General features: G+C 50.8%; 2 non-coding genes and 1 pseudogene across 2 annotated transcripts; all 3 read left to right on the forward strand.

The window, feature by feature from the left end:
• The first annotated feature begins 365 nt into the window (after positions 1–365).
• On the forward strand, positions 366–2,283 carry LOC143263048 (small subunit ribosomal RNA). The gene has a single exon (XR_013036631.1). It is a non-coding gene; the product is annotated as a small subunit ribosomal RNA (ribosomal RNA).
• Positions 2,284–3,614: 1,331 nt separating this feature from the next.
• LOC143263049 (5.8S ribosomal RNA) lies at positions 3,615–3,769 on the forward strand. The gene has a single exon (XR_013036632.1). It is a non-coding gene; the product is annotated as a 5.8S ribosomal RNA (ribosomal RNA).
• Positions 3,770–4,873: 1,104 nt separating this feature from the next.
• LOC143263055 (large subunit ribosomal RNA) overlaps positions 4,874–11,161 on the forward strand; it is a 10,350-nt pseudogene continuing 4,062 nt past the window's right edge.

The raw sequence follows: 11,161 nt of genomic DNA on the forward strand, positions 1-11,161 counted from the left end.
TTAGCTGGGACGTACATTTATCTTACAAGATGTTAATAGCGAGACTCTTGAAGATAAAATTATCTTGTGATTTTATGAAGGCAAAGATAGAAACGTACGAAGCTGGCGTACGTAGAAAAATGTGATTTTATGATAGAACAAAAATATAATACGTACGTTTTTGGGCGTACGGTAAAATATCTGTATGGTAGAAAAATGAAAGAAATTGAGCGTTAAAGAAGATATGTTACAAGCGCGGAATGTGGCAAAACTTGTACATATTTGAAAGAGAAAAATGGTGTGTCGACCTGACATATATATATGAAACAGGCGACGATGGAAAAGGATTTAAATTTTGTCCATTTTATATATACATATTGTATAGTTCCCTGGTTGATCCTGCCAGTAGTCATATGCTTGTCTCAAAGATTAAGCCATGCATGTCTCAGTACATGCCGTATTAAGGTGAAACCGCGAATGGCTCATTAAATCAGTTATGGTTTCTTAGATCGTACTAAAATTTACTTGGATAACTGTGGTAATTCTAGAGCTAATACATGCAAAACAGAGTTCCGACCAGAGATGGTAGGAACGCTTTTATTAGATCAAAACCAATCGGTGGCGGGTGTTTACACTCGTCCATCGTTTGCTTTGGTGACTCTGAATAACTTTGTGCTGATCGCATGGTCTTATAGCACCGGCGACGCATCTTTCAAATGTCTGCCTTATCAACTGTCGATGGTAGGTTCTGCGCCTACCATGGTTGTAACGGGTAACGGGGAATCAGGGTTCGATTCCGGAGAGGGAGCCTGAGAAACGGCTACCACATCCAAGGAAGGCAGCAGGCGCGCAAATTACCCACTCCCGGCACGGGGAGGTAGTGACGAAAAATAACGATACGGGACTCATCCGAGGCCCCGTAATCGGAATGAGTACACTTTAAATCCTTTAACGAGGATCCATTGGAGGGCAAGTCTGGTGCCAGCAGCCGCGGTAATTCCAGCTCCAATAGCGTATATTAAAGTTGTTGCGGTTAAAAAGCTCGTAGTTGAATCTGTGTGTCACAGTGTCGGTTCATCGCTCGCGGTGTTTAACTGGCATTATGTGGTACGTCCTACCGGTGGGCTTTGCTCTTCACGGGGCGGTCCAACTAATATCCCATCGCGGTGCTCTTCACTGAGTGTCGAGGTGGGCCGGTACGTTTACTTTGAACAAATTAGAGTGCTCAAAGCAGGCTACCTTCGCCTGAATACTGTGTGCATGGAATAATGGAATAGGACCTCGGTTCTATTTTGTTGGTTTTCGGAACCCCGAGGTAATGATTAATAGGGACAGATGGGGGCATTCGTATTGCGACGTTAGAGGTGAAATTCTTGGATCGTCGCAAGACGGACAGAAGCGAAAGCATTTGCCAAAAATGTTTTCATTAATCAAGAACGAAAGTTAGAGGTTCGAAGGCGATCAGATACCGCCCTAGTTCTAACCATAAACGATGCCAGCTAGCGATCCGCCGAAGTTCCTACGATGACTCGGCGGGCAGCTTCCGGGAAACCAAAGCTTTTGGGTTCCGGGGGAAGTATGGTTGCAAAGCTGAAACTTAAAGGAATTGACGGAAGGGCACCACCAGGAGTGGAGCCTGCGGCTTAATTTGACTCAACACGGGAAACCTCACCAGGCCCGGACACCGGAAGGATTGACAGATTGATAGCTCTTTCTTGATTCGGTGGGTGGTGGTGCATGGCCGTTCTTAGTTGGTGGAGCGATTTGTCTGGTTAATTCCGATAACGAACGAGACTCTAGCCTGCTAAATAGACGTAATTATGGTATCTCGAAGGCTCTCGGCTTCTGCCGGTGGGGTTTTTACTACCAACGTACAAACAAATCTTCTTAGAGGGACAGGCGGCTTCTAGCCGCACGAGATTGAGCAATAACAGTCTGTGATGCCCTTAGATGTTCTGGGCCGCACGCGCGCTACACTGAAGGAATCAGCGTGTGTTCCCTGGCCGGAAAGGCCCGGGTAACCCGCTGAACCTCCTTCGTGCTAGGGATTGGGGCTTGCAATTATTCCCATGAACGAGGAATTCCCAGTAAGCGCGAGTCATAAGCTCGCGTTGATTACGTCCCTGCCCTTTGTACACACCGCCGTCGCTACTACCGATTGAATGATTTAGTGAGGTCTTCGGACTGGTGCGCGGCAATGTTTCGGCATTGCCGATGATGCCGGGAAGATGACCAAACTTGATTATTTAGAGGAAGTAAAAGTCGTAACAAGGTTTCGTAGGTGAACCTGCGGAAGGATCATTACAATGTTCCAATATATCTCAAAGAGAGAGGAGAGGAGGAGAGAAAATGAATTCGATTAGTTTGTGGATAAGAATTCATATAAAAAAAAAAGATATTGTTGAGCCCGCCAGATCATTCGTGCGTGATTTACACGGCCAGACGTGTGTACTACACGTATTAGGCCTTTGATCTGCGTTGCGTAGGCCACAACAAATCTTTCAAAGAGAGAGAGATATATGTGTTGTTGGGGTTTGTGATTATGAAGGTGCCCCAACGCACAAAAATATCTAAAAATGTACAAAGTTGGGATGTGGTGTGGTGGAGAAGAGTTGGGCCCGACCAGATCATTCGTGCGTGATTTACACGGCAGACGTGTGTACTACACGTATTAGGCCTTTGATCTGCGTTGCGTAGGCCATCTTCCTTCCAAGACACACACGTGTTGGGGTTTGTGTGATTTTATGATAGTGCCTCAACACGGAAAAATAAGCGTACGAGAAGAGTTGGGCCCGACCAGATCATTCGTGCGTGATTTATACACGGCCAGACGCGTATTATATTACACGTATTAGGCCTTTGATCTGCGTTGCGTAGGCCATCTTCTCGATAGAGAGAAAGCCAATGTATTCTTTTTTCTTTCTTTACACACACACACACACAGTTGTAGTAGGACAGGGAGGGATGCGAGCGTGCTAATCACGCTTCCTCAAGTCTTCGCTGTGGTGTAAAAAAAAAAAAGAAAAAAAGGAATCGTTGGGAAAGTCCAAAGGACGAAAATATCGGGCAGTCTGAAGATAACTTAATGCTCGTTTACATTGGTATCAAGAGAGACCGGCTTGTGTAGCTCGTTTCAATGCTGTGTCGTTGTCATTGACACCCTACTCTGTTGCGCGCTAGTGGCAGCATGAGCGTGGGACGTATATATATATGACACCCAGCTAGAGCCGGCCGTGAGTCCGTCCGGTGTAAATAACGACGAAAGGAGAGAGAAACTTTTCGAATCCAGTATCGGGTTGATAATTGTCCAGTTTGAATATCCATATCCCCGTCGTTTTTGGAGGTGATATACTCTCTGTGTTTCTTCGATAGAAGGCTTTTCAATGTTCTATTCGCTCCGACCGTCGAACTTGCAAGAAAACAGTGGTTTTGGATTTGCTCGTACATATATATATGGTTTCGACGGAAATATCTCGTTCTTTAAGGGACAATTATGTCGTTGTACGACGACTCCCGAATCTCCTTCGCGCGCTGGTTGGAGCTCTTCGGGTATCGGCTTGTCCGAAATATAACACAAAAATGTGGTGGATAGCAAATACACATTATATATATATGAGAGAATAAAAGGGAAAAATTACCCTGAACGGTGGATCACTTGGCTCGTGGGTCGATGAAGAACGCAGCTAATTGCGCGTCAACGTGTGAACTGCAGGACACATGAACATCGACATTTCGAACGCACATTGCGGTCCACGGATACAATTCCTGGACCACGCCTGGCTGAGGGTCGTTTACGTACTTATAAACTGCTTGCGTTGATGGCACTTGTTGCCTATATACGTACGAGCGAATGGTGGGCGCTTCGTCGGCGTTTGTCGCGGTCCTATGAATATTGAGAAATTTTACGTACGTCTAACAGTCTTCGAGAGAGATGGAAATCGTGTTCGAACTAGCGTGAGTGTGGAAGGCGGTGTCGTGTGTCGTATATGTTTTATATACGTCCGCCCGTCTGAAACACCGCTTCGAAGCGGTGACAAAATCTTTTTCGGGACGATTCGTATTCGTAGAACTATCGAGATTTCACTGGTACATTTTCAACGCGCTCCCGACGTCGCCTGAAATGAAACGAGATGGGGTTTAACCCACGAAAGCGTACTACACGAGTCTGTCCTATGTGAAGACTGTGTACAGAGATCGAACGAACGCATGAAAGAAATTGAACGAAAGAACACATAACCCGCAAAAAATATAGAGTAGAATTGTGACCGTTGCTTCGAATTTGAATTTATATGTATATATATATCATAGCCCCAGGGAGTGGAACCTATGAGTGTGGAAGGATGTCTCTTACCGTTATGTTGCCAGAGGAAAAAAAGTCTCTCTCTTCGTACGACACATTTGTGTACGAATTGTATCGATGGCTATATAGATCCGATGTTGCACATATTCTGAGTAAAGAACACCCCACCCGGGTTACCGTCCTAAAACTCTTCTATGGTGTGGCTATGATGTGTGTGTGTCAACGCAATCGCGAGTCTGGTTCTACGGAAAACCGTTTGTCGGTCGCCCCATATATCTTTTTGTTCTCTTCAAATGATCGAATAGCGAAACCGCACGAGATCAATCGTCGTCTAGTCCCCGAAAGTACTTTTCGGACGGACGTTAAAGTTATACCGATTGTAATCGTCTTGCGAGTGTTTCGAAGATCTATATTTGGAGAGGATATCGAATTTATAAAAGATATATTGGTGAGGCGCGATAAACGGTTTTTTTTTTTGCTTTAAGGGTTTTTTGTGTTTTTTTTATTTTTTTTTTTTTTTGTGTTGCTCTGTACACGTTTCGCAAAATGCTTTCGGGGGGGGAAGCTCTGAAAAAATTTTTTTTCACGTTCCGACGACCTCAGAGTAGGCGAGATTACCCGCTGAATTTAAGCATATTACTAAGCGGAGGAAAAGAAACTAACCAGGATTTCCTTAGTAGCGGCGAGCGAACAGGAATTAGCCCAGCACTGAATCCCGCGGAGTTCCGCCGTTGGGAAATGTAGTGTTCAGGAGGGTCAATTTATCCCGTAACGTCGCAACCGCGTCCAAGTCCATCTTGAATGGGGCCATTTATCCATAGAGGGTGCCAGGCCCGTAGCGACCGGTACGCGTTTCGGAGGACCTCTCCTTAGAGTCGGGTTGCTTGAGAGTGCAGCCCTAAGTGGGTGGTAAACTCCATCTAAGGCTAAATATGACCACGAGACCGATAGCGAACAAGTACCGTGAGGGAAAGTTGAAAAGAACTTTGAAGAGAGAGTTCAAGAGTACGTGAAACCGTTCAGGGGTAAACCTGAGAAACCCAAAAGATCGAATGGGGAGATTCATCGATAACGAGGCTCGGCTTCCGTTGGCGTGCGATACCCCGAATGGTTCCCTTCGTGGATGCCAATGCGAGGGCACACCGTCTTCGGCAAATGTTCCGGCAACGTAGTCGTGCACTTCTCCCCTTGTAGAACGTCGCGACCCGTTGCGTGTCGGTCTACGGCACGAGTTGTTGACTGTCGGCGTCGTCTTCGCGCGTACACGACAGACGCTCGATCGCCCGGCCGGCTGCGTGACGGTACACTATTTACGGTATTGGGCCGCAACTTGCTCCATTTTCGAATGTATTTGCGTTCAGGCCCGCCGCAAGCTCGGTTAGTAAATTACCCGGATGGTACGGACTGGTGCCGGCTCCGGGCCTAGCCAGCTGTTGGCAGGCGGTGTCCTCGAACTGGCCAACCTTTTTGAACAACATTACCGGTCAGCGACGCTACTGCTTTGGGTACTTTCAGGACCGTCTTGAAACACGGACCAAGGAGTCTAACATGTGCGCGAGTCATTGGGACTCGATTAAACCTAAAGGCATAATGAAAGTGAAAGTTGACCTTTGCGTCGACCGAGGGAGGATGGGCCGCGTCACGATGCGGCCTCGCACTCCCGGGGCGTCTCGTTGTCATAGCGAGAAGAGGCGCACCCAGAGCGTACACGTTGGGACCCGAAAGATGGTGAACTATGCCTGGTCAGGACGAAGTCAGGGGAAACCCTGATGGAGGTCCGTAGCGATTCTGACGTGCAAATCGATCGTCGGAACTGGGTATAGGGGCGAAAGACTAATCGAACCATCTAGTAGCTGGTTCCCTCCGAAGTTTCCCTCAGGATAGCTGGCACTCGCTCGTTCTTTTCAATGGACGTTTGCGAGTCTCATCTGGTAAAGCGAATGATTAGAGGCCTTGGGGCCGAAACGACAAACGACCTCAACCTATTCTCAAACTTTAAATGGGTGAGAACTTTGGCTTGCTTGAATTATGAAGCCAAGAGAGAAAATTTTTTTTTTATTATATTATTATTATTACGATGGCATTATATAGAGAGATAAAAATGTGGATCAGAGTGCCAAGTGGGCCATTTTTGGTAAGCAGAACTGGCGCTGTGGGATGAACCAAACGTAGAGTTAAGGCGCCTAAGTCGACGCTTATGGGATACCATGAAAGGCGTTGGTTGCTTAAGACAGCAGGACGGTGGCCATGGAAGTCGGAATCCGCTAAGGAGTGTGTAACAACTCACCTGCCGAAGCAACTAGCCCTGAAAATGGATGGCGCTGAAGCGTCGCGCCTATACTCCACCGTCAGTGGTATGTGTGAAGCGGGGCAATTTATTGTCCTCTATGAAGCTCTGACGAGTAGGAGGGTCGCGACGGTGTGCGCAGAAGGGTCTGGGCGTGAGCCTGCCTGGAGCCGCCGTCGGCGCAGATCTTGGTGGTAGTAGCAAATACTCCAGCGAGGCCCTGGAGGACTGACGTGGAGAAGGGTTTCGTGTGAACAGCCGTTGCACACGAGTCAGTCGATCCTAAGCCCTAAGAGAAATCCTATGTAGATGAGGTGTCCTAAGACGTTAAACACTTGTAAAAAAAACGCAGCTATTTTATTATTTTTTTTATTATTATATAAATCGCAGCATATTTTGTTATTATATACATGCACAAAAAACACCCATTGGGCGAAAGGGAATCCGGTTTCTATTCCGGAACCCGGCAGCGGAACCGCATACCATTCGGGCCCTCGTAAGAGTGTTCGTCGGGGTAACCCAAAATGACCTGGAGACGCCGTCGGGAGATCCGGGGAGAGTTTTCTTTTCTGTATAAGCGTTCGAGTTCCCTGGAAACCTCTAGCAGGGAGATAGGGTTTGGAACGCGAAGAGCACCGCAGTTGCGGCGGTGTCCGGATCATCCCCTCGGACCTTGAAAATCCAGGAGAGGGCCACGTGGAGGTGTCGCGCCGGTTCGTACCCATATCCGCAGCAGGTCTCCAAGGTAAAGAGCCTCTAGTCGATAGATTAATGTAGGTAAGGGAAGTCGGCAAATTGGATCCGTAACTTCGGGATAAGGATTGGCTCTGAGGAGCGGGGCGTGTCGGGCTTGGTCGGGAAGCGGGTCTGGCTGACGTGCCGGGCCTGGGCGAGGTGAACGGCTCTCGTGGCTGGGATCCGAGCTCGGTCCCGTGCCTTGGCCTCCCGCGGATCTTCCTTGCTGCGAGGCTTCCGTGGCGTTTCCCATCGGTGCGGTCGTCCTCTTCGGCCGCCATTCAACGCTCAGCTCAGAACTGGCACGGACTAGGGGAATCCGACTGTCTAATTAAAACAAAGCATTGCGATGGCCCCCACGGGTGTTGACGCAATGTGATTTCTGCCCAGTGCTCTGAATGTCAACGTGAAGAAATTCAAAAAAGCGCGGGTAAACGGCGGGAGTAACTATGACTCTCTTAAGTTGTAGTTGCAGGGACGGTGATGCGCAATACAGACCTCTTGTTAGGTCCATTAGCCTCTCCCGTCCAAGTCTTCCCCACCTCCTATAGGTTCTCGCCGGGTAATGCTAACGGGGTTCAGGCGTACTTGGCGCTTGGGGGTTGCCAGCCCTCTCGCGCCGAAAATTTTGTTGGCCCTCCCAGTAACAAACAGCCTCGGATGGTTAAACGTAGAGGAGCGGCCTCTGCCGCCCCTAGGCCAACAATTTCCCCCCTTCCGGGACCGAGCTCAGGGGATCCCCCTCCCCGGCCGGTCGATTTCCCATGCCAATTCCCAGGCTGCGATAGATCCTTCGCTACCAAGATCGGTAGGGGCGTTCACATGAGGTCCGCTCACCCGGATTGGTCAGATGATGTGAACCGCGCGGCGCCAGCAAGGGCACGTTGGAGTGCTGAGGAGGTGTCTTTGCTGGCGCGGCGCGAGGCAGAACTGTCCATGAAGGGTGTGCGCTTCATCAATCAAGCGCTCATTGGGTTCCTGCCTGGCAGGTCGCTAGATGCCATTAAGGGCGCTCGGAAGCACAAGGACTACCGAGCGCTTGTGATGGAGCACGTTGGCCGCATTCAACAGGAGTCACTGCAGCCGGTGGCTGAGGCGCCCGATCTCGCGGTGGAGGTCCAGGATAGCGATCGGGTCTTCCTGGAGTATTTCCGCGGCCTTGAACCACTAGGGTGCGATGGATTCCAGGCTAATACCCTGGATGAAATCTGTGCCCTGGTTGGAAGAGAGGATCGCGGGAATATTCTGGAAAGGCTCACCGCTTACCTGGCGGATATCTTTCCGGTACCTCATGCAGCGAGAGTCGTGCGTCGAGGCCGCCGTGCGCAACCGGAGGAACCGCTCTCGCGACGCAGACAGCGCCGGAGGAATTACGGCATAGTGCAAGAACTGTGGCGTAAGGACCCCCGGCGCTGTTTGGATGTCATAAGGGATGGCCCCGTAGGTGACCATGGCATCCCTCAAGATGTTATGGTTCCCTATTGGGAAGCCCTTATGACAGGTGCGCGCGACAGCTGTCCTCCGTGTGAAAACCGAGAGGACACCATCTCCTCTCTGTGGTCTCCTGTTAATCCGGATGAACTACGGAGGGCGCTTCCGGGTAGGAAGACAGCACCTGGTCCTGACGGTTTGTCTGCGAGACTCCTTTGTAAAACCCCCCTTGAGGTTTTGCAAAGGATCTATAACCTCATTATGTGGTGCCGCAGACTCCCTATTCACCTAAGGGACGCCAGGACCGTGCTCATTCCTAAAACCGGACTGCCTTCTTCTCCGTCTGATTTTCGACCCATCACCGTCGCCTCGACCCTTGTGCGAGGATTCCACAAGGTCCTGGCTAGGCGGATGGGTCGATTGATCGGATTGGATGGGAGGCAGAGAGCGTTCCGTAGGACAGACGGATGTGCGGACAACGTGTTTTTGCTGGACTTGCTGCTGCGCCACTCCCATGCGCGCCATAAGCCGCTTTTTGTTGCATCGGTTGATGTCGCGAAGGCTTTCGACACCGTTTCTCACCCCGCGATATTACAGACGCTCGAGCTGAGGGGCTGTCCCGCTCCCATGATTGAGTATGTCGGGTCGGTGTACTCTGATGCTCTCACGACCATTGTGTCGGGTGGTTGGCACTCCCATGCCATCCATCCGATGCATGGCGTGAGGCAAGGAGACCCGATGTCCCCCGGCATATTCAACATGGTGATGGACAGACTCCTCAGGAGCCTCCCCCAAGACATCGGGGCGGATATCGACGGGGTGAGGATCGGGTCGGCAGCCTTCGCCGACGACCTAATCCTCGCAGCCTCAACGACAACGGGCCTGCAGCGATTGCTTGACTGTACGGAGGGCTTCCTGGCATCATGCGGCATGTCCGTTAATGTCGGTAAGTCTTTTACCATCTCGATCGGAACGGTTCCCCACCAGAAGAAGACTACCGTGGATGAAGGCAACTTCTTCCTCGGTGGTCAGAAGCTGGTGGCGATGAAGCGGACGGACGCCTGGCAGTATTTGGGTATTCCCTTTACTCCAGACGGTCGTCTGCGTTCCGACCCGTCAGTCTCGTTGGTCGCTGATTTGGATAAGATCTCCCGTGCACCGCTTAAGCCGCAACAGCGACTATTCGCTCTGCGAATATTCCTGTTGCCAAGCTTATTTTATGCGGCGTCGTTGGGGTCTGTGGGATTGGGGAAACTCAATCGGTGTGACGTGGCGGTACGTGGTGCGGTGAGGAAGTGGCTCAATTTACCGGCCGATACACCTAAGGCCTATTTCCATTCCGCCATCGGTTCGGGAGGCCTGGGTATTGCTTCGCTTCGGTGGAGTATGCCCAGGATTCGGCTTAGCCGCCTGAAGGAACTGTCCTTGTCTTCTGAGGCCGCGTCTGGGCTGCCAGGGGACTATCTTCGACTCGAGATCCAGAAGGCGCAGCAACGCCTGATGGATCACGGCGAGGTCATCGACACTCCCGAGAGGGAAGCGCGCCGTTGGGCGAATGCTCTTCACGGGAGTGTCGATGGCAGCGCTTTGAAAGAGTCGAAGAGGGTCCCGGGGCAGCACAGATGGGTCGCGGAGGGGACCCGCTTCTTGTCAGGACGAGACTTCGTCAACTCCTGCAAGTTGCGGATCAACGCCCTTCCGACTAGGTCCCGAACATCTAGGGGCCGAAGACAGGACAGGCTCTGCAGGGCTGGCTGCGCGGTGCCTGAAACCCTTAACCACGTCCTACAGCAGTGCCACCGCACCCATGATGGGCGGATAAGAAGGCACGACGCTGTAGTCGACTATCTTGCACGTGGTTTAGTGCAAAGGGGTTTTCAGGTAGCGCGCGAGCCGAAGATCCCCACCGATGAGGGAATGAGAAAGCCAGATTTGGTAGCATGCAAGGACGGTGAGTGCATGGTCCTCGATGCGCAAGTGGTTAGTGAACAGACAATCCTGGATCTTGCGCATAAGCGTAAGGTCCAGTATTACGCTGACAACGCCAGCTTCCGACGTGCAGTTGCTTCTAGCAACGGCACGGAGGATGTCAGCGTATTCTCTGCCACTTTGTCGCTGAGAGGACTATGGAGCGCGAAGTCATGCAGGGGCCTACTGGGCGCGGGATTGATGGGCCAGCGTGACCTCAAGGTGATCGCCTCGAGGGTCTTGGTCGGAGGATTGGCAGCCTGGGGATTGTTTAACCGCAGGACATCTACGCGGACGAACCGCCTAACACCTACGCGGTTCGACCGGTCGGGCATCGGGTAAGGGACCGGAAAGGGGGAACAAATTGGTGCCGCCTACCATATAGGCGTAATAACGGGGCAATGCGGCCACCAGTCACCGGCTCGTATCCCCGGAAAAAAAAAAAAAAAAAAAAAAAAAAA

The sequence above is a fragment of the Megalopta genalis genome, unplaced genomic scaffold (genome assembly GCF_051020955.1).
Source record: "Megalopta genalis isolate 19385.01 unplaced genomic scaffold, iyMegGena1_principal scaffold0300, whole genome shotgun sequence".
Taxonomy (NCBI): Eukaryota; Metazoa; Arthropoda; class Insecta; order Hymenoptera; family Halictidae; genus Megalopta; species Megalopta genalis.